Source organism: Mirounga leonina, unplaced genomic scaffold (assembly GCF_011800145.1).
Source record: "Mirounga leonina isolate KUSES-001 unplaced genomic scaffold, KU_Mleo_1.0 Mir_93, whole genome shotgun sequence".
Lineage (NCBI taxonomy): Eukaryota > Metazoa > Chordata > Mammalia > Carnivora > Phocidae > Mirounga > Mirounga leonina.
In genome coordinates, this window is record NW_023270854.1 from 7,076,885 (window position 1) to 7,099,134 (window position 22,250).

Sequence of the window (22,250 nt, forward strand, 5' to 3'; positions counted from 1 at the left end):
GATAGATAGATAGATAGATAGATAGATAGATAGATAGATAGATAGATAGATAGAGTTTTGAGGTGCACTTTTCTTCTGTGGAAGATTTCTGGTGAGCACAAAGGAAATGATAAAAGAAGAGAAGAACAGACATTTTATCAAGGAAATATGCTACAAACTATTAAGCCAAATGGAGGAAATGAATGCTCTGTCCCATACAGAGATCACAAAATTGTCATGAGGTGAAGATTTAGTAGTTTGATTGTTGCTTTTAACTATAGCAATTTTAAAAAGTAACAACTCTGCTTCATTATCGTTAAGAACATGAAAGATTTGGTCAGTAGTGTTGCAGGCTCTCTCTTCCTCCTTCCCACCCTTAGGACTATCCTATTGCCTATTGCCTATAACTCACTTCTAAGACTTTGATAGCACCCTCATAATGGTCTGCTCAACAACAGTACCATTAGAGTTTATTCAAAAAGTCAGATTGGCAGAAACTCTGCAAGAATGGGAACATTCTCTCAAGCATCGTAAGCACTATTGGAAAAGATCTGCAATGTCTAGCAAACAATTAAAGCCCCTAAAACAGGCTGTGCAGCTATTTATTCTCGTTAAGAGATGGGAAAATACAGGTTGAATTACCTTATAGCAAATTAGATGGGAAAGTAGAGAACATAATCATATAATAAAAGACCTCATTAACTCTTCCCATTTTTCAAAGCACACTACCAATTGTCATTCTAGCTTCCAGAACAGACTAATCCTCCAGAGCCAAAGCAGAGATGATTGCAGAATTATAAGCAGCATTTTCTCTTTAAATCAACCCTAGATGCTTTGATAAAAGTCCAGCTTAGAACATCCAGAATGAGATGCAAGCAGTGGCCATCACTCTTGGATTTTTCTGTACTTTATAAAATATTTCTGATTTTTATAAAGTGTCTCTGCACATCAGGAGAGTTTCCTCTGTTTTTTTACACTGGTTAAATTTCATATCCAGACGTTCCACGTTCAGTATATGAATAGGAGTTGGAGATGAAACAATTTTCTTTTCAAAATGCTTGAAACACTTAACTGTAATACATCAACTTCATTGTTGATTAAAATATGTCACAATAAAGTACAATATAATTTATTAGTCTTTTAAAGTTCAAGAATTTCTTTTGCATAATCCTTTGCCAGTGGAATGTGATTTATTTGGGTAGTCCAATTTTAAGGTCATTGTCCACTCTTGAGAACTACATTTTAAAGCCTTTTTGATTAAATCTTAAAGAATATATTGCCATTTATATGCTAAGCTAACCCTATGATCAAATGGGTATATGCGATGTGTACTTTGAGAAAGACTTCTTGTAATTTATTGAGAGTTTACTTTGTTTTCTTTGTTAGGCTCTCAGAACTGTTGGTGGCTCTGAGCTGCACAGTAAACACTTCCTCCTTGATAGTACCTCTACTAGCTTTCAGCCACTCAGACCATCCCTGCAGCATTTTTCCCATCTCTCTGCTCTGTAGTTCGGTGCTGTGCAGGAATTATGCAGCAAACAATAAGGCAAAGAGCACATTATCAGAATGGTTTACCAACTCTCCAGGAGTGGGCTCCAGTGCTCAGATTCATGTGACACACTGCCTGTCTCTTCAAATGTCTGCTCTCAGATGACTCATCTCCTTATCTCAAAATCTATAAGCATAAAGGACAGATAAGAAATAGGTCCATTAGAGTCAATCAATAATCAATGGGGTGCCTAGGTGGCTTAGTTGGTTAAGTGTCCGACTCTTGGTTTTGTCTCAGGTCAATGTCTTGGGGTCATGAGATCAACCCCCTTGTCGGGCTCCACGCTCAGCAGGGAGTCTGCTTGAGATTCTCTCCCCCTCTTCCTCTGTCCCTCCCCTATACACAGGCTCGCATGTGCACTCTCTCTCTCTCTCTCTCTCTGAACAGGGGCGCCTGGGTGGCTCAGTCGGTTTAGCATCTGCCTTCAACTCAGGCCATAATCCCAGGGTCCCGGGATCAAGCCCCACATTGGGCTCCCTGCTCTGCAGGGAGCCTACTTCTCCCTCTCCCTCTGCCTGCCGCTCCCCCCCTGCTTATGCATGCTCTCTCTCTCTGTCAAATAAATAAAATTAAATTAAATTTAAAAAAAAGAATCAATCATCAATCAAATGAAATCCATTAGAAAGTCAATTAATATTTATAATTTAAAATTTAAACGGAAATAATGAATTACAAATAAGGTCATTTAATACATGGAGTGAGAAAAAAGCTAAAAGGGATCTTTAGGGTTTTTTTAAATATACATTTTACACTTTTTATGAAATGGTGCCAAGAACTACACAAATGACAAAGCTGGTGTTACTTGATCTGGATGGAATAAGTTATAAAATAGGAGTTTATTCTTTTATTTTCATCTGGGGTCCAACAAATGGTAACACTTTCCACATTCCAAAATGGAGAGCTACACCATGTGAGCAAGGCCTGCATGTAAGGAAGGGGGTAGAAGCCAGTTATGTAATTTTTAAATGACCACCCTCTCCCCTTCTATGAAGGAAGTTAGAGATTAGATAAAGAGTTTAATAAGAATTATCAGTGTGCAGTTAATGCCATTCCATTCACCAGTAGACCTTCAAGAGTAGCCTAACACCCACTTTTCCCATGGGCCAAATGATGCTGGTCTGGGGTTGTCTAAGAGAACCAGCTGAAGGAGAGACAAAACCTCAGGGATCAAAGGAAAACTCAAAAGTGAGCCAGAGGAGATGCAGTTAGTAGGATCCAGGCAATTTCTGGTAAGAGATCTCCAGCATCAAGGGGAGACAGGTAGGATCTCTGAAAAGCCACAAACACATCATGAAAGCATCTAACAACCTTCTCTGTCCCTCCTCTCATCTCCGCCATCAAACTTCCTCTCTCCTTTAGATCCCAGAGGAGTCCGAGAGCACGGGTCGCCAGCTGGTAAGAAGAGAAAGAAGTAGAAGAGAACACAGAAGAAACTGATCACACTCTCATCTCAGACTACAGATCTTCCTCAACTAATGATGGTGTTAAGTCCCCACAAAACCATCTTGAGTTGAAAATGTCATAAACTGAAAGTGTATGTACCATGAAACCTACGCAGCATCCTAGCCTAGCCCAGCCTACCTGAAACATGCTCAGAACACTTACATTAGCCTACAGTTGGGCAGAACCATGTAACACAAAGCCTCTTTGATAATGAAGTGTTGAATATCTCATGTGATTTACTGAATACTGTACTGAAAGTGAGAAACAGATGGTTGTCTGGGTGCAAAATCAGTGTCAGTGTATCAGTTTTTGACCCTGTCGATCATGCGGCTGGCTGAGAGCTGCAGCTGTGGCCCAGCATCACGGGAGAGGATCATACCACATATCACAAGCCCAGGAAAAGACCCAAATTCCAAAATTCCAAGTACAGTTTCTAATGAATGCGTATCGTTTTCACACCATCAGAAAGTCAAAGAATCGTTACGTCAAACTATCACAAGTTGGGGACCATCTGTATTGGCTTCCCAGGTGGAGCTGGCCCACACTGGAAGTGGCCCTGGGAAGATAATATAATCTCCTTTTAAATCCCATTGGAGAATGCAGTGCCTTCCCCCACCAAAGGAAATATTCTACCAAGGGCCCAGGAGTAGCTAATGGCAGAGCCAGAAGCAGGTCTTTGGCTGCCTAGTTCATCCTTGCTCTCCTCCTGTCCCTATACCATACATGTGAGCACCAGCCCCAAGGTGATGATAATCAAGAATATGAGGATGGGGGCCCCTGCGTGGCTCAGTCAGTTAAGCATCCAACTCTTGATTTCAGCTTGGATCATGATCTTGGGGTTGAGGGATCGCACCCCATGTGGGGCTCTGCACTCAGTGGAGAGTCTGCTTTGGGACTCTGTCCCCCCGCCCCTCCGCCATGCTCGCTCACGCTCGCATTCTCTCTGTGTCTCTCTAAAATAAATAAATCTATTTAAAAAAGTGTGAGGATTTGTGATCTGCAAGTGAAACGACCTTAAATTACTGAGGAAATATAAGTAATATTTCATTTTAATAACATAAACATGTTCTATGAAAAGCAAATTACACTAAAAAAATGTCCAAAGAATGTCCACATAGTAGTAACTACCATTTATTCAGCCCCTGCTAGGAAGATAAAATTAACTTTACCTGGATATAAGTAAATGTGTACCAAATGATTTATTACCAGGTAAGTATTAGTATGTGCCAAGTATGTGCCAAATGTGCCACGCATTCACTCATTTGTCTCCCGCGTTAACTACATGAGGAAATTGTTATTAGCCATATTTTTCAAATGAGAAAAATAACATCCAAAAAAAGTAAGTCAGTTTTCTAAGGTTACTTAACAGGTATGAGGTTTCAGCAGGATTCAGCTCAGGACTAATCTCCGATGCTGTGCTCTTTCACTGTGTTCCAGTGAAGAAAACAAGGAAGGAAGGAAAGAAACAAGGAGGGAAGGAGAGAGAGAGAAAGGGAGGACAGAGGAAGCAAGGGAGGAAGAAGGAAGAAAAAGAGTAGGGACTGAGGAAAGCAGGAAGAGAGGGGAGCAAAGATGGAACAGCTGACAGTAAGAAGTACTGGACAAAGGGTACCTCAGGGCAGCTATGAAACACTTTTCACTCCAGGGACAGCCATTATTATTTTAAAGAGCAGATGGTGCGTAACTCGGAAGGAAACAAAAAAAACCCCAGCCCCTCCCCCTCCTACCTTAAAATAGGGAAAGGGAAATATATGAGCTAGATTTCAGGGATAACCAAGGTAAGTTTGTGTCACCTGCTTTCAAAAGGAGTCTTACTGTACATTTGGAGAGAACGTCACAAAGTATAACTAAGCAACTTACCAGACACCTTCCTCTTTCATGAGCAACACCTTTATTATCTTCAGATATTAGTGAAAATTAAACCCAAAAATGTTTAAGTTGTAGTCATAAAAGCAGAAGCAGTTTGGCTTGGGGCCTACGTCCTGGTCTGTTTTGTCCAGGCATGAACATTTCCTTAATTTTCAAACACTAAAAGACAATAGCATTACATGATTTAGGGTGTGAGGTGGCATGCCGTTAATAGGTGCATTAAGTAGTACAACCAATTGATCTCTGTTTTATATAACATAGGAAGTTGAAAATACCTCTGAAATTCAGTCTATCACTAATGAGTCTTTGCGAGCCCAACTCAAAAGCCAACCTGAACAGAGCTCTTGATTATGCGCCCTATGCCGCCATCTAGAGTCAAAAATCCCAAACAGCAGGCAAAGCCACCCCGAGGTACAGAAATTTAAACTGCTGATGGAGACACACACAAGCACAACCATGATTGCATATACGAAGGAAAACCACAAGAATTAAATTTTAGTAAGCTGTAACCACATAAGTAAAGCATGAAATCAAAACAGTAGCCATTTATAGACAACTGAATATTAAGTCAGTATTTCCTGCATAGTATGGGTTTCCTTTTCTGCATGTTGATCATCCAGCTAATGCAATGTCCTGCTATTTGGAAGCTGGGACAGTCTCTGTATGAATAACTTGGCAATGAGGTCCTGGCATGGTTTTGGGATGCAGAGAGCTGTAAGTTCCCTACAACACACGCCAACTCAAGCATCTAGCATCTTCGCAGAGCCTTGGTAACTAGGTCATTCTAGAGACACACATGAGATTTTTTAAAGGAAGGGGCAGCGGTTTTTGAAAATGAAGAACAAGATTCAAGTCATTCTTGGGCGCCTGGGTGGCTCAGTTGGTTAAGCGACTGCCTTCAGCTCAGGTCATGATCCTGGAGTCCCGGGATCGAGTCCCACATCAGGCTTCCTGCTCGGCGGGAAGTCTGCTTCTCCCTCTAACCCTACCCCACTCATGCTCTCTCTCTCTCTCTCTCTCTCTCTCAAAAAAAAAAAAAAAAAGATTCAAGTCATTCTTATTCTGTTTTTTTTTTTGAGCCAAATACCACCAAACCACATTATTCTGATAAATGGTGATAGCCGTGTTGATAGAGTCACTAACAAGATGCTCTTTGATTTCATTACAATAAAACAACTCACCTCATCTTGATTCCTAAAGTAATTAATCCTTAAATTACCCTCTGATAAGCTGAAAAGATGTTTAGCCTAGCAGGAGAAATATGTTACTAACATAAGGTCAAGATCGCTATTGAAAAGTGCAGCCCATCTGTATTTCTGAAAGTTAAGATCTTCAGGATTAATTACATAAGTGATTTCATTTTAATCTATGTAGAAAAGATGCCTTTTATTAAAAAGGTGATGATACCTAATGAAAACTAACACAGGGGTTGCTTGATGCCAATATCAGAGGAAGTCTGATTGTGCAAAAAAGCATTGAAAATTACCACTTTACATAAACAACTTGGTATCTTTTTTAAAAAAGATTTTATTTGAGAGAGAGAGAGAGCACAGGCAGGTGGAGGGGCAGAGGGAGAGGGAGAAGCAGACTCCCCACTGAGCACAGAGCCTGATCCCAAGTTCATGACCTGAGCCAAAGTCAGACGCTTAACTGACTGAACTGAACCACCCAGGTAGGCACCCTGACAAATTGGTATCTTTTAATTTGTATTATTTAATTGGAGTTTTATTCCACAGAATTTTCATTTCTCTTTATCTGTGCTATTTTCTAATATACAGAGCACTTCAGCAAATACTACCATCACTTCGAATCAAAACATAAGTATTTGAACACATATGTGAAAGAAAGTATGAAAAAATGTGTAAAATAAAAGTATGTGAAATATTAACAAATATGTAAAATACATAGTTGTGAGGTTTGGTTTTTAAAGTAAAATGCACCCCTAAGTTGTCATTTATTGTATTTTGTGATTATAAATCCTATTTAATAAAAATACAGAACTACCACAAAGAAAAGAAACTAACTATAGACCTCCCACCTAGAGTTAACCTACACACACACACACACACACACACACAGAGCTCAAAATTGAATCATACTGCACATAGCCTATTACAAACTACTCTGTTCTTTTAAAATTCTGTCATTTCATCTGTGATTTTCTAAAATATAAGCATTAATCAGGAAAACAATTAGAATATAATAATGTGTTTTTCTTCAGGAATTTAAAGCAAAGGATGATGGAAATAAAACTCAAAACTGCTGATTGCTTTATTCATCATTCCATTTGGTCTCTTAGTTATATTTATGAATCTCATTCATTACCCAAGTCAAGCACAAATGGCCAGGACAGAAGTGGAAAAATGGTTTTAAATTATATCTAGGACTGATAAGTTATGATTAGAGGGTGTAGGTAAAACATCTTTGCTCCTTTCTGTACACAACTGAGTTTTAGTCTCCATCCAATATGTGTGCATCTTCTTAAGTCTGATTGCCCTTAGAATCACCTGGAGAGGGGCACCTGGGTGGCTCAGTTGGCTCAGTGTCCGACTCTTGATTTTGACACAGGTCATGATCTCAGGGTCCTGAGATCAAGCCTGTGTGCTCTGCACTCCACAGGGAGTCTGCTTGAGATTCTCCCTCTCCCTTTGCCCCTCCCCACCACGCTCACACTCTCTCTCTAATAAATAAATAAATCTTAAAAAAAATAAAAAAGAATCACCTAAAGAGCTTCTATAATGTGCTGCTTCCGGGCCTAATCACAAACCATTTAAATGAGAAACATTTGTGGTCCCTCACAGTCTTTACAAAAGCTCCCTGCATTAAGCTGTATTGAGGATTGACATGCAGTGAGGATTGATAACTACTGGTCTACCTGATATCTAAACCATGACATTAAATGAGATCATCAAGAGATCAATTGTCAATGGCGAAGAAAAGAGACCTAAAGAGTGAGCCCTGGGATCTTCCAGCATTTAGGGAGGTAGAGAGATAACAGTGAAAAGGAGCGCCGAAGAAGTTCCAGGAAAACCAGGAGAGGACGGGGTTCTCATGGCCCAAATGGAAGAAGTGTTGCAAGGAAGAAGGGGATGGCTCTCTATGGCAAATGGTAAGTCAGGAAATATAAGGATTGAGTGTTGACCATGAAATTTAGCAAGAGAGAGGACCCTGGTAACCTTGACAAAAGCAGTTTTGGAAAACTGATGGGAGACAAAATTGATTAGAGTCTGTTTATACAAAACCGGGAGAAAGTGGATATTTAAAAATCTTTTAAGGATTCTTGTTATTAATAGAGCAGAGAAATGAGTTAGGAACTGAAGAGATTGTGGTGTCAAGGGAAAGGCATTTTTAAGGGGGAAATGACAAGTCTGTATACTGACAAGAATGATCCAGAGAAGAGGAAATAATAATGATGTAGAAGATTGCAGGGACAATTGTTGAAGTAATGTCCTTGAGTATATATGGCTTTGGATGACTCAGTGATAGCTCATCTGTAGGAGGAGGAATGGCAGACGTATGGTGTTGATGCATGTAGGTCAGGAGACTACTTTGGGAAATGCTTCTGACTGCTTCTCTTCTCTCTGGGCAGAAAGAAACAAGGTCATCACCTTACAATGAGGATGACAGTGGTGCTGATGGAGACCTGAGTGGAGAGAATAGGGGAAAGAGGCCCCTCACAGAGACTAACATTAAATGACCCAGAGAAATGGACATCCTCTACCCATACTACCATAGTGTTTTCTACACAGTAGACACTCATTTAGGTTAAGAAATGAAGGTTTCTTCATGAAATGTTGCTCCAGCGTAGGCTCAAAAATCAAAAACAAAACAAAAAACTTTGAGAATCTAGGTTTTATCTCTGTACCCACCAAAATCATCAGAAAGATGCCTATTTGAACAGTATTCCCTTGCTGTGCCTGGATGGCAATGTATTATTATATCCTTGGTTTTTATGGAGGGGCAATAAAAGAAACAGTCCCTTCCTCATTAGAGGTTTTGATGTTGTTTTTGTTTTTGAGGACATTATCCTAAGTTGCTTAGTGCCCCCTCTATGAAGCCCCAAGTGAAATGTTTATTCTGAAGGTGTCAGAAAAAGCTACTTATATCTCATGTTCCAACAAGCACAGTGTACCTCATTAAACAATAAGATCTATATAAATGAGTAACTTCCTTTTTTGTTATGTCTGCAAGAAACTCAGAGCCAAATTTATGCCTCAGCTATAACCATTATTGGGCACATGTGGCCTGCACAATTGGGATCCAATTTTCCCCCTGAAACCTACTTCCTATTTTAATTTACATTTTTCTGAAGTCTAATTTTATTTGAATTTACATTTTACTATTTTCTTCTAAACCACCATGAATTTATTTATGGTATAAAGCAGTGTGTAAATAGAGGTAAAATGGTACAAAAGTATATAAGATTGGAATTGCAAGTATGATTTGTCTCCAAGATATCGGTGCATTACTACATGTATACAGTTCTTCAAACTTTTGTGTTCATGATCCCATTCAGATGTGCCCTTTAATCCTTTAATTACCAGCCTGAGTTTCCTAGCTAATGAACTAAGATTCATGTCTGAATTAGCATCTTGCCTATCACACAGCGAGCATGTGCTGAAATTTTCATGGGACCAAGACACCCACACCAAGCTCTTCACACTACACTCAATGTCTCCAGATCCCCACAAACAAAAGAGCCTAGAAAATTCTGTTCAGAAACTAAAAGTGGATTGTAGTCTTTCAAAAAGTTTCATATTTCAATTGTTTTCCTTCCTATATGAAGTAATAAACAGGCAGCTACATGCTGCCAAAATCGATCAGTGTAGATTTTCTTCTTTGTATTTCTTTCTTTTATACTAATGGCTAGTTTTTCTCCACCTGTATTTTAAATGCCTTTGTGTTTCTGACGTTTGCTTTTATTTGTGGTCTCTGCATCAACATTATACAATTAGATCTATAAACACGCTCCCCATCCTCCAACATTATTTGCTTATTTTTACAGAAAGATCTTGAGGAAGAATGGAAGGACTAAGAAAAGAAACTCTCCCCCAAGTGCAGGTAGATATCAAAATACCAATAGAAAATGACAGTGTCCTTTCATTCTGTTGACATTTCAAGGACTGTATTTCTTTTGGTGACCCCCTAAAGGCTTCCAACCCTCAGTTTCACGGACCTTCATCAAAAGATGTTATCATGTTGTGTCAATCGACAAAAATAGCATGATTGCATATAAAATCAAGTGGCACAAAACTCACTCAGCCTCAAAGGCACAATAAATCTGGAGCATTTTTAATATTTAAAATTCTAAACAATATTTTTGTTCTAGGCTTTAAGCATATATTTTTACAGCTCACACAAACAGTGCTGTCTTTGTAAATTCCCAAAGGGACAATTGAGACAGTGATGTCAAACTGCACCATGGTTGTTAATTCTTAATGTCTGCAGGAAGAGTGTTGGCTCTGGGGTGAGTTCTTAGACTTGACCATGGAAAATGGTAAGGAAAGGATTAGGAAATGGGGGACCCAGGAGACAAAAGAGAAAACAAAGCAAACACAAAAATTAGGACCAGAAATGCAGAGTTGGAGAAAGTAAATTCCTTCATTAGACAGTTGAATACACTGAGGTCCAGGCGGTCTTCAAGACTGGATGCAACGTCTCAGAGCTAATCTGCATTAAAGCCAAGACTGGTTTGTCATTTTCAAGCCAACCATATCACATCACAGTGCCATAACGAAAAGAGTTAACTCACTGACGGGATTAAAACTGAAAATTCAAGTGTTGCCATCATTATGATAATTGAAGTTTCATGGTGTAATTAACATTTCATCCAAAATGCTGTTGTTGAGTGATAAGTCATTACAAGACTGCATTAAACAGACTAGATTTTTAAATGAAGAGAAACTTTATTCCCAATGAGAAAGGTCTCAATTATGGAAAACAACTGAGAACTACAGTATAAATATCTCCAAGAACAAGGACACAACATAACACACTAAATATCAGTCAAGGAAATATCAAGATCATCAGAAATAAAAAAAAAAAGCAATTCCTAAGGTAGGAACATTTATAATAAAAGTGCATTGTAATTAAAATGCTCTGCCATGTGTAATATCTTGATTCCAGCATTCTGAATTTATTAAGCTCATTCTGATACTCATTTCTCTCCATACTATGAATGTTGGTTTGTGTATCAAATTCTCATCATCCCTAGCAAAAAAAAAAAAAAAAAATCATATAGAAAAGAAGGAAAGCAGAAGTTCCTTTCTTGTTGTGACAAAATACTTTGCAAAATGAGTGCTGAATCCCATGTGGCAACATGGTAATGAGATGACATGTAATATTTATGTAAATTTTCAAAAGGTTGAAGTATAAGAAATCTTTAGTCACAAGAGGCTTTCTTTAAGCTTATTCACTTCAGAATGTGTATGACAAAAAAAAGCTCAAAAAATGAAAATTAAGTAATAAATGAATAGTGTTGCATTGTGGAGAAAACATCATCCATAAAAATGAAAATTTGTAATGAAAACCCAACATTACACTGAGTTTAATAAAGCCAGTAATCACCACAACTTAACAATAAAGGAATCCCATGAAATGATGAGTTGACAAGATACAGTAGTTTTTAGCTGCTTATATAAAATATGCAACAAAAATTTTCAGGAACTAAGATGTTTGTATCCGTTGATGTCTTTAATAATAATAAAAGCATTTAGTTTTTGCTTAACATAGATCCTCCTAAAAAAAACTTCACATGTGCATAGTTTCATTCATATAGCAATACAACACACTTATGGGTGCCCAATGAAGAAGATAGAAAGGTAAGTGTGACTTATTCCCAGCCATGAAATTTCTGGCGTAGAGAAAGCACTGGAAAAATGATACTTATCATTAGGGTTTTCTCATCACTTTTAGTCAAGTTCACAGGATTTCCTACCCATTAGAATGATGAGAACAAATGAAATTATACCATCATTGTACATGACATGAATTACCTCTTGTAGAAAATAGGAAATATCCTGACATTATTCTAATATGTTCATTCTCAAAGTAACTGTATATTCTCTAAATAGAAAGATCACAATAAGTTTACCTTCTTTAACTACAGAGTTCTGAAGAACCCAGTGATAAACAGGCATTTGTACTCAACACAAATCATAAAAGAACTTGACAGTGCTCTTCCCTTTTTATCCTATTCCTTCTTCCTGGGCAATCTCATCTACTCCCATAGTGTTGACCGCCAAAAATATGTAGATGATGCCCATTTGTTTGCCCCCGACCTTGTCCCTGAGCTTCTCTAGGTTCTTGGGGCCCAGATGCATCTGGAAATATCTATCTCAACACTACTTAGGCACCTCCAGCTTTGTATGTTTAAAACGGAGTTGTCACCGCATGCATCTGAAACCTGCCCCTTCTCCCGAAGGCACCCTTCATATCAGAGCACCATCATCTAAACTGTCATTCAAGCCAGAACACTTGTCGGTGCCTTTGACCCTGGTCTCTGCCCCAAGCTCCATACCCAACCAAAGAGCACACCAAAAGCATTTCCTCCTAAATATTTCTCAAAAGCATGCCTTCCACTGCATGCCTCACACCATTTTCCCGCTTCAAACCTTCACTATTTCTCACGTGAGTGACTCAAATGGCTCTTCACCAGCCTGCCTGCTTCCCCTCAAAATAGCACCCAGAGAGTCTCCATCTGCTCTCTCTGCAGTTCTGCGCATGTCTCTCTGCCGTAAAGGCCCCGCAATGCTCCCTCCCCCCTCCCCCCGCCCCGCCAGAGCCAGATCCCTTAGAATGGCCCATGCTTTTCATGATCTGTCCCTGTCCTACAGTATTAACTTTGTCTTTTGTCACTTCTAGCAACACTATCCTTCACACAGTAGTTTATTATTATTATTATTATTATTATTATTATTATTATTATTAGCACTATTATTATTTCTCCACGCTCCTTTTATCTACCTGTGCCCTCCTGGACTAATCAACCTGTGCTCACACTATTGGACTCGGCTCTTCCAAAAAGCCTTTTCTGAAACCACAGACTCACATAGATGCCTGAGCAAACACATAGGATCATGTTGTCATTTCAGACTCGAATGAACCAGAGAGCTTATCCATTAACAAGTTTTAGCCATAATTTCAAAGATATAGGCAATCAGGTGGCTCAAATTAAATAAGGAGATGTCTGAGGCTCTGAGGTGGTTCCCAAGTCCTTCCTTCCCCAAACAGACAAGAGCCCATGGTAAGCAAAGTCCTCAGAAGTCATTTCCTCTCAGTGGGGATGTTTAGTTTATGAAACATATCCATTTTATGTCACCCAGCTTATGTGACATTATTTCAGGAAATGTATTGACTATAGGCAATCCTTCAACAGAGCCATTTTGTTAAGAACATTCCACAGATAAGGATATTCTAGCAAATATCATTAATCTATTTACTAGGAGGTGCAGTGATCATACTGACAAAGCTACCCAGGTCACCTGTCTTTTTTTTTTTTTCTTTCTGCTAGGAGTATACGCTGACACCCAACCCTGTGGTAGAAAAAGTGTAGATACAAATAGTGGGTCAGCTGATTTAACCCTTTCCTCTCCACCCCCTCCCTGCATCTTATATTCTAGTAGGAATACCTGAAGTTTTGTCAGAGCTATCTTGATGTGGCTATACTCACAGAGGTCTTCACGTTGGGAGAGCAGATGTTTTAACACAATCTGTAAAAAAACAAAACAAAACAAAACAAAAAACTCTTTTAAAAAACCTATTACCTCATCAATGTGTATAGCTGACCCCTATTTCCCATCCACACTTCAACCCTATATACCTCAGTGATTATATTTCCGGGTGGGATAAGGCTTGGGGAAGAGGAAAGAGTCAGAACTTATATGGTCAGAGGTGTTCATTGTGCACAATGACAATTAAGAAAAAGTCAGAAAGGGGGCGCCTGGGTGGCTCAGTCGGTGAAGTGTCTGCCTTTGGCTCAGGTCATGCTCCCTGGGTCCTGGGATCAAGCCCCACATAGGGCTCCTTGCTCGGCGGGAGTCTGCTTCTCCCTCTCCCTCTGCCCCTCCCCTCAAGTCATTCTCTCTCTCTGTCTCTCTCAAATAAATCTTTTAAAAAGAAAAAGTCATATGGAGTCATCAAATTCAGAGAGACAGGAAGCAGAAGGGCGGTTGCCAGGGGCTGGGGGGGACAGGGGTCAGTGTTTAATGGGGATGGGGCTTCTGTTTGGGAGGATGAAAAAGTTCTGCAAATAGATCGCAGTGATGGTTGCACAACAACAACAACAAAAAGAAAAGAAAAGAAAAGAAAAAGTCATAAACTAAATTTCAAAAGAGTAAAGTTGAATTATTTTTATTCAAACACAGCATTTCCATGTCACATTCTTTAACAATTTGTATTAAACTTTTCTAATATATATAGTCATAATTAACTTATAAGTTTCTGAATTTCAGATATTTCCAGACATTCTAAACTTTTTCAATGACATTTCCCTCTCTTTCCCTTAATTAAACTAGAACTTTCTTCTATTGGCACAGTTTCCTCGCTGCTCTAATAAAGGCTAATCATGTGTTTACACCTCAGAGCCCTCAAATTTCAGAGGGGGCATTACAGTCTTGCCTACTCCATAATGCTAGTCACCTTTCATTCTTGCAAGAAACACTCATTTTTTGGGTCTCAAGCTTCTCAATTGTAACATCTTATGCCACTTCAACTGATTGTAATCTACTGACCTAGAAATTCCCTCTTTTCATTTATATCAGATTCATTTACTTAAATATAGAATTATTTGAACTCTCTTATAAGTTTTGATAAAATACATTCTTCTTGAACTTTTTACATTTCATCTAAATTAAAAATTTGTTGTTATAGAATTGTTCAGAATTTCCTCTTATATTATTTGAAATTTCGAAGGACTTATAGTGATGTCCCTTTTAAGTTCCCAATTTTAGTCATTTTACTTTCACCTTTTTTTGATTAGTCTTGTTATGGACTAATTAATTTTGTTAGTCTATTTAAAAACCAAAATTTTATCTGATGGTATTAGCTTTTGCAATTTTGTTCTCTAGTTCATTAAATGTTTATCTTACTTTTATTATTTTCTTCTGTATACTTCCTTTGAACTTAATTTGTTGTTCTTTTTCTAACTTCTTGGGACAGATATGTAGGTCACTGATTTTCAACTTTTCCTCTATTCTAATATATTTAAGGAAATAAATTCCCCCCCAAGTGCAGTTTTAGCTCCATATCTTAAGTTTTGATGGGTCATAATTTTGATGATCCTTTAGTTCTAAATATTTTCTAATTGTCAATTTTTGTTTTTTTTTTTTTTTAGATGAACTGTCTAATTTAAAAACATCTGGTATTTCCTAACAGCATTTTTTTTAATGTCTAGCTTATTTCAACTATGGTCAAGGAACACTGCAAGATTTTAACTGTCTAAAATCTGTCCACTTGCTTTATGGCCCTAAATATGATAGTTAAATAATCCATGAGTACTGGGAAGAAGCATGCATTCTAGTTGCTGTGTGCAGTGTTTTATATATGACAAGCTTGTTGCTAATCAAGACACTGAGATCTTTTCTATGCTTTCAGTATTTTATCTGCTTGTGTTATCACTCCCTGAGACAAATGTGGGTTTCTGTTCTTTCCCTTTTATTTTGGTCAATTTGGGCTTCATATAATTTTCTTTATATATTTATATTATTTGACCTATGTAACTAGGTTTATTTCAATAAAAAATTGTTAAATCTTCTGGTTGTTTTACCCTTTAACCATGATAAATTGTCAATCTTTCTGCTTGCTGACATAGCCACACCAGATTATCTTTTACTACGTTTCTCTGAAGATGTATTTGTAACTTTTCTGGCTTCTTCTATTTAAGATATATCTCTAGTAAACAGCATATAGTCAGATTTGCTTTTTTATTCAGTATAACATTTTTTTAAGTTGTTTATAAAGTAATTAGTCATATAAGTAGGATTAAATGCACATTCTTAATATTTGTTTTCTATTTGTATCAATTTCTCCTCCATTTAGTAGTTGTGCCATTTGGAACATACGACCTCCTTGGTCAATGCTCCAGGGAAAGAATAGCATAGAGAATCGTAAACTGACTCAAATTCGTTTGCCTGGAAGTGTCATGTCAATCTTGCTGGACAAAGACTGTCATGTGGCCATGCTGAAACTGAAGGGAGCCAGACCATGTACTTTTCTGTTTCCCCAGGAAGAGAGATGAACCAGATCCATCAGGAACACTGTAATATCTGACATACTCTACATAAATTTTTAAATTTTTATATTTTTATTTTTAAAACTTTTTTATTTTTTAAATTTTTAAATTTTTAAAACTTCCATATGTCAGAGAGTATAACATAAACAATACCAAAAGTCAGGTAACACCTGGGTAGAAACTATTTCAAACATGTATTATAAAAAAAAGACTACTATCCAGAATATATAATGAAATCCCTCTTTTCATTTTAATTATTTCAATTACTTAAATACAGGATTAGACTTTCCTCTTGTGTCAGTTTTGGTGAGTTGCATTCTTTTTTCATTTTCTCCATAGAAATGTCTTGTCAAATATTTCAGACATTTGAGTACTCAAAACATTTATTTCCTGGGGTGCCTGGGTGGCTCAGCTGGTTAAGTGTCCGACTCTTGATTTCGGCTCAGGTCATGATTTCAGTATCATGAGATCAAGTCCCGTGTCGGGCTCCGCACTCAGTGCAGAGTCTGCTTAAGATTCTCTCCCTCTACTCCTCCCCCCATGCTGTCTCTGATTCTCTTTCTCTCTCTCAAATAAATAAAACCTTTTAAAAAACACATTTATTTCCTCCATACCTTTGCTCAGAAAGTCACTTAAGTACTCCTGCAAAATGAGAAGTCAAATCCCACAAAACAAAGTAAATCAAGGAATGTAAAATTCAACAGTAATATAGTCATAATACACTGATATAGTAGTATTATAATACATTAATTTCTCCCTTTGTAGATGAAGATCTGAGGCATCAGGCTTTTTCAAATACTCTATGAGAGAATGTAAACATAAAGTTCAGAATGCATGTATCCCATTGCCTAGAAATTCTGCTCCTTGATAGGAGAAAATGAGAGCACAAAAAGGAATGCATTATGAAGCAAATCTATACACAATGACCTGAAAAATCTCTCTCAGACATATTGCTAGGTTAAGAAGCTGCATATCAATATTTAGAGTGGTCTATTTATGTTAAAATTATGCACATAAATAAAACAAAATTATAGGACCTGCTCTTTGTACATGTATGTGCAATATCAGTATATAGAAAATGGTCTCATATGACCAACCACAGATTATCAGTGTGAAATAAGATTGGATGAGGGTTAAGAGGAACTTTTACTTTATTGAAATTGTTTGAATATTTCACAGTGATAATTCAGTAGTTCTTGTGTATGTGTAATCATATGCTAAAAAAATACTAAATAATATACTAAATAAGATACATTCTAAAGAATAACCAGGTTGTTTTCATGTTTATAGAATTATTACACTCTAAGTGTCTTAAAGTGATTTTTCTTGTTTTATCAAAGTAATATATGCACATAATAATGAATCAAGTGGAAGGAAATGTTCGTAATGAAAAAGAATGTTCCTTTTCCCCATTCTTCCCCAGATCTCACCATCCCAACACCATAGATCAGAGACAAACTTTTAAATCTCTCTGTTTCAAATCTTTTTATAGTTAGCACAAAACATTAAGGAATAGATTTATACCTTCATTTCCCAATTTTAACAATATTTTATATCCCCTTCTAAAAAGATTAAAAATAAAGCTCATTATACTGATTCATACTCTTTCTTTTTCTATAAAGTTGTACAGTTATAATGATATAAACTTTCCTGTTAATTTACCTGAGTAGCTTTGAATAATATATTTAAATATTTCCCATTACACCAATTTTTTACAGTATCAGTAAAATTTCACTCTGTAAGGTGAGAAAATTAACACCCTTACCATTCTATCCACCTTCCATACAGGTTCCTCTTCACTTCTGCTCTCTGCACAACTGGACTTTTTATACTTTCAAAGCTGAGGACATGGATATTTCGTTCTGCCACCACAATCAAGCCTTCTGGCTTAGTTCGTAGACTGATTCTAAAAGTTGAAAGACCAATAAACAGAATTACATTATTATGACTATGTAATTCTTCACTATTTGAGGTACTCATCATGTGAGGATTGCAATTCCTTTTTCCTCATCCAATGCCATGAGAGACATGAAAGACAAGGTACTAGCACTTTGTCAAATGAATTATTCTTTTGTCATCCTCTATCAGTGACATTATTATGACACAATTTATTTTGCACTGTACTTGGACCATAGCTTTGGGTTGGCCATTTGTTTTTATCCTGGAATTTTTGTGCGCTTTAATTTCTTTGACTGAACTCTGCTACTGCTATGAACTACCATGCTGGAAACTCCCATCTAAGATGGACCCATTCTTTCCCAGATCCCATGCCCATATATTGATTTACTTTTTAATTTTTTTTGAGGAATTAATTAACTTTCTAAGCAAAGGCATGGGGGTAATAAATGTTTTAAGTACTCAAATGTCTGAAATTATGATTTCTCTGGCCTCACCCTTGATTGATACTCAGCTTTGTTTGAAATCTGGGTTCCAAATAAGATCTCCTCAGAATTTTGAAGGTATTTTGAAGGTATCTATTATCTTCTTTCATTGAATTTTGGCAATAAAAAGTCTGCTGTCCGTCTGATTCTCATTTCTTTTATAGGTAACCAGTTTTGTTTTTGCTTGATTTTTCTTCCTAAGATTTTAGAAATTTCTCTATATCCTTGTTAGTTTAAAAACCTTGAGGACATGTTTAGTCTGGGCTTGTTTTCACTCTCTTCATTCTTTAGACTCTTTCAGTAAGATTTGGGCCCTTCCCCAGTACTAAGAAATTATTATTTTTTAATTATTTAAATATGTGTTCTTATCCACATTCTTTTTTCTCTCATTTTGGAATTCTCATAGTCAGATACTGCATCTTCAAGTCATCGATGTCTCTGAGGAGAGACTATCTAGATAACTACATAGGCCCATATCCTCTCTGCTTTTGTAGCTTGGTAGAGAACAGGCTAAGGATGTCACAGTGAGTTCAACAGCGAAACAGGATGACAACAGCCGGTGGGCTCCTGAGAACCCTCCTTTCTAGTAAGACTACTTACGTGACCAAGGAGTTTCCACTCTTAGAATATCACACAGATGTTCTCTCACTGCACCCATAAATACATGGGACATTAGGGAACAGCGCTTGTTGACCACAGCAATGACCATCATCATACAGACCACCTACAACTGGCCTAGATGTGGGACAATAAGAGGTAGGGAAATACATACGCTCTACTACTTCTCTTGTGGTAGAATTCCCCCTACTTCCAATAAATAACTTCCCCCATTTTAAGGTTCATAACCTTAATTGCACATACAGAGCCCCTTCTGCCACGTGACATGGCACATTCCCAGAGCTGGGTATCAGGGTGTGGACAACTCTGGGAGGTGTTCTGCCTACCACACAAATAGTTACTGGAACAGGTGGATAACTGGATTTAAAAAAAATATGCATTGGTTTTCTAGGACTGCCGTAACGAAGCACCACAAACTGGGTGGCTTTAATAAGAAATTTTCATGTCTCACAGTTCTGGGGGCTGGAAGTCTGAAACCAAGGTTCTGGCAGGGTTGGTTCCTTCTGAGGCTGTGAGGGAAGAGTCTGTTTGAGGTCTGTCTCCTTGGCTTGTACATGGCTGTCTTCTGTTCACATGACATTCTCTCTGTATGCTTGCCTGTGTCCAGTTTCCCCTCTTATAAAGACACCATCATATTGGATTAAGGGATCATCCTATTCTAGTATGACCTCATCTTAACTAATTACATTTACAGTGACCCTATTTTCAAATAAGGTCACAGTAGGAGGTACTAGGGGGCCAGAACTTCTACATACGAATTTTTAAGGGAACACAATTCAACCCATACCACACTAAGTGATATTTCTTTCAAATGTTAAGAATTAAGTATTAATATTTTCATAATGTAATTCTTTTCAGATACATATTCTTAAGCATTCTGGGTCATGAGAAATATCCATAAATAAAGAATATAGAAGACAGAAGATAATTTTTATATAATCATCTCAGGGAAACTCTCTTTTACTCTGAAGAAAACAGCTCTGGTAAAATTAAAAAAGTCAAACTTCCCAGTTATTATTCCTAAAATATTAGAACCCCAGCCTCAAATTTTTCCAAAAGATATATCTATTTCCTTAAAATCAAAAAACCTTAACATGCTGTGTATGTTCCAAAATTAAATTATTTCTGTGCATGTCCTTCCTAGCTAGCTCTCGAGCTGGTAGGATTCTTTGGTTTTATAGAGATCATTCTGGTTATCTTGGGGCATGCCTTAGGCATTAGATGACCTGCAAGCTCCGTCCCATGTAAACCCCCAATTTTCCCTGACTGATGGCAAATCACCACATCACTCCACAGCCTGCAGAAATGATGACAGCTCAAAGAGTCGCTGCCCTTTCAGCTTTAGGATAAATCCCACACTCCAGAGGTCTTTGTATTATTTGCAGAGCAAGAGCAGAAACAGGTTTCTATAAACAAGAAATATAGGACACCCTCCCTCCTGTGATGCACAGATACAGGACTCCAAATTATGATAGATTATATATAGTGCACCTAGCACAGTGCAAGGCTACCACAAATTTATGGGAAAAAATTTTGCATAAAAATTGGACTGCAGCATTCAGGGATACGGCCCTTGAAAACTTAGAATAAATGACTGCTCATATCACCAATCATTCATTCTACAAACCTTTATTGAGCACTCTGAGTGCAAAGTACCACAACAGGAGGAGTTAGAAATCACGAGGGATGTACATCTTGATCTTACAGGCACTATTGTTCAGCCCCATGGGATTGCAGGGAAATCAAGCAAAGGAATCTCTCTCTTCTCCACACCTCCTTTTTAAATTAGAAGGACCAATTCAGAAAAACAAAATCCTTTTTGTCAACAGCCTGCCTCTTTTTATACTTCCACTGAACAAACTGTTCAAGGGCAAAATCCGTGGCAGAGATAATAAGGAAGAAGGACTCTCTGCAGCAGCAGGTGTGAGATGAACGGGAGCATACAGGGTTACCTATGGCTTCCAATTTTCCAGAGAGGGCTTTTCTGCCTGGTTAGGCAAGAAAACGAAAGTAGAGGCAAAAGATGGAAGGACATGTTTTTGCCAAGTTTAAAACTGTCTCAGAATATGTTCCTTCAAGTTTTTCAATAGGGTTCAAAGCTTTTAGCTTCTCAGGTTGGTTTTTTTTTCTGCTGAGAAATTGGAACATTTCATAGAAAATGAACCCTGGAAACAAAAAGATATGTGGATAGGTATTTTCCATAAAATATTTTACACACTGATACATTTCATCACTCAATTCATTAAATCTTAAAATTCAAGATGATTGTGTGTTTAATTGATCAAGGAGGCCCCACAGCCTGCACAAGCAAACCCAAATCTAAGCCTGGGTGTGCCTCGAGGTTACAAAGTCAAAATGCTGAGGACAACCAATCACATGCAGCCAGCAAGGCTTGCCACTGGAGCTGGTCAACAGCTTCCCCTCCTGCGTCTGCAACTTCATCTATGGAAGTCTTTCCCCTGGCTCCTGTCCACTTGGGCACTGTTAACCATAAATCTAAGTACATAATGGCTCAGCTCAGTCCTCTGTGGGAGTCCTCCCTACACGAAGATCAAGGTGTGGGCAGGGCTGGGTCTTCTCTGGAGGCTCTGGGGAAGACCCCACTTCAAGCTCTTTCAGGTTGTTGGCTGAATTTAGTTGCGGGCAGAACCGGGGCTGAGCTCCTTCTTTGGGGGCTGGCAGCCTGGCCAGGAGTCTCTCTCAGCTCCAGAAGGCCTCCTGCATCCCTCATCATGTCACCCCTTTCATCTCCAAACCAGCAACAGTGGGGTCCAGTCCTTCTCACACTTCAAACGTCTCTTCCACACCTCCATTGTCTTCTCCCCACACCATATCTGTCTTTTAAGTCCAGGAAGAGAAAATCCTGTGCTTTATTTAAAGGCTCATGTGATTAGATTGGGCCCACCCTAACAATCCCAGAAAATTTCTCTATTTTAAGGTCCACAAACTTAATTGCATAAGTAAATTCTCTTTTGCCATGTAACATAACATATTCATGTGTCCTGGAATTAGGTTGTGGACATCTCTGACAGTCTATGACACACACAATTATTGAGGCAAGTTGATAAGTGATATTTCTTCACAATGGAAAAATTAGGTATAAAAATAATTCCATAATGCAATATTTTTCATATTACACTCTCAAGCATTCTGCATGGTAAGTGAAGCCAACAATCTTGCT

At 38.0% G+C, this 22,250-nt stretch overlaps 1 long non-coding RNA gene across 1 annotated transcript in view; it reads right to left on the reverse strand.

Annotated features, from left to right (window-relative positions):
• Nucleotides 1-18,163, reverse strand: part of LOC118004786 — a 238,869-nt gene extending 220,706 nt beyond the window's left edge. Inside the window, exons 1-2 of the long non-coding RNA XR_004677681.1 lie at nucleotides 17,836-18,163; nucleotides 13,471-13,551 (exon numbers count right to left, since the gene is read on the reverse strand). This is a non-coding gene — a long non-coding RNA (uncharacterized LOC118004786). The remainder of the gene's footprint in view (nucleotides 1-13,470; nucleotides 13,552-17,835) is intronic.
• Between the last annotated feature and the right edge of the window lie 4,087 nt (nucleotides 18,164-22,250).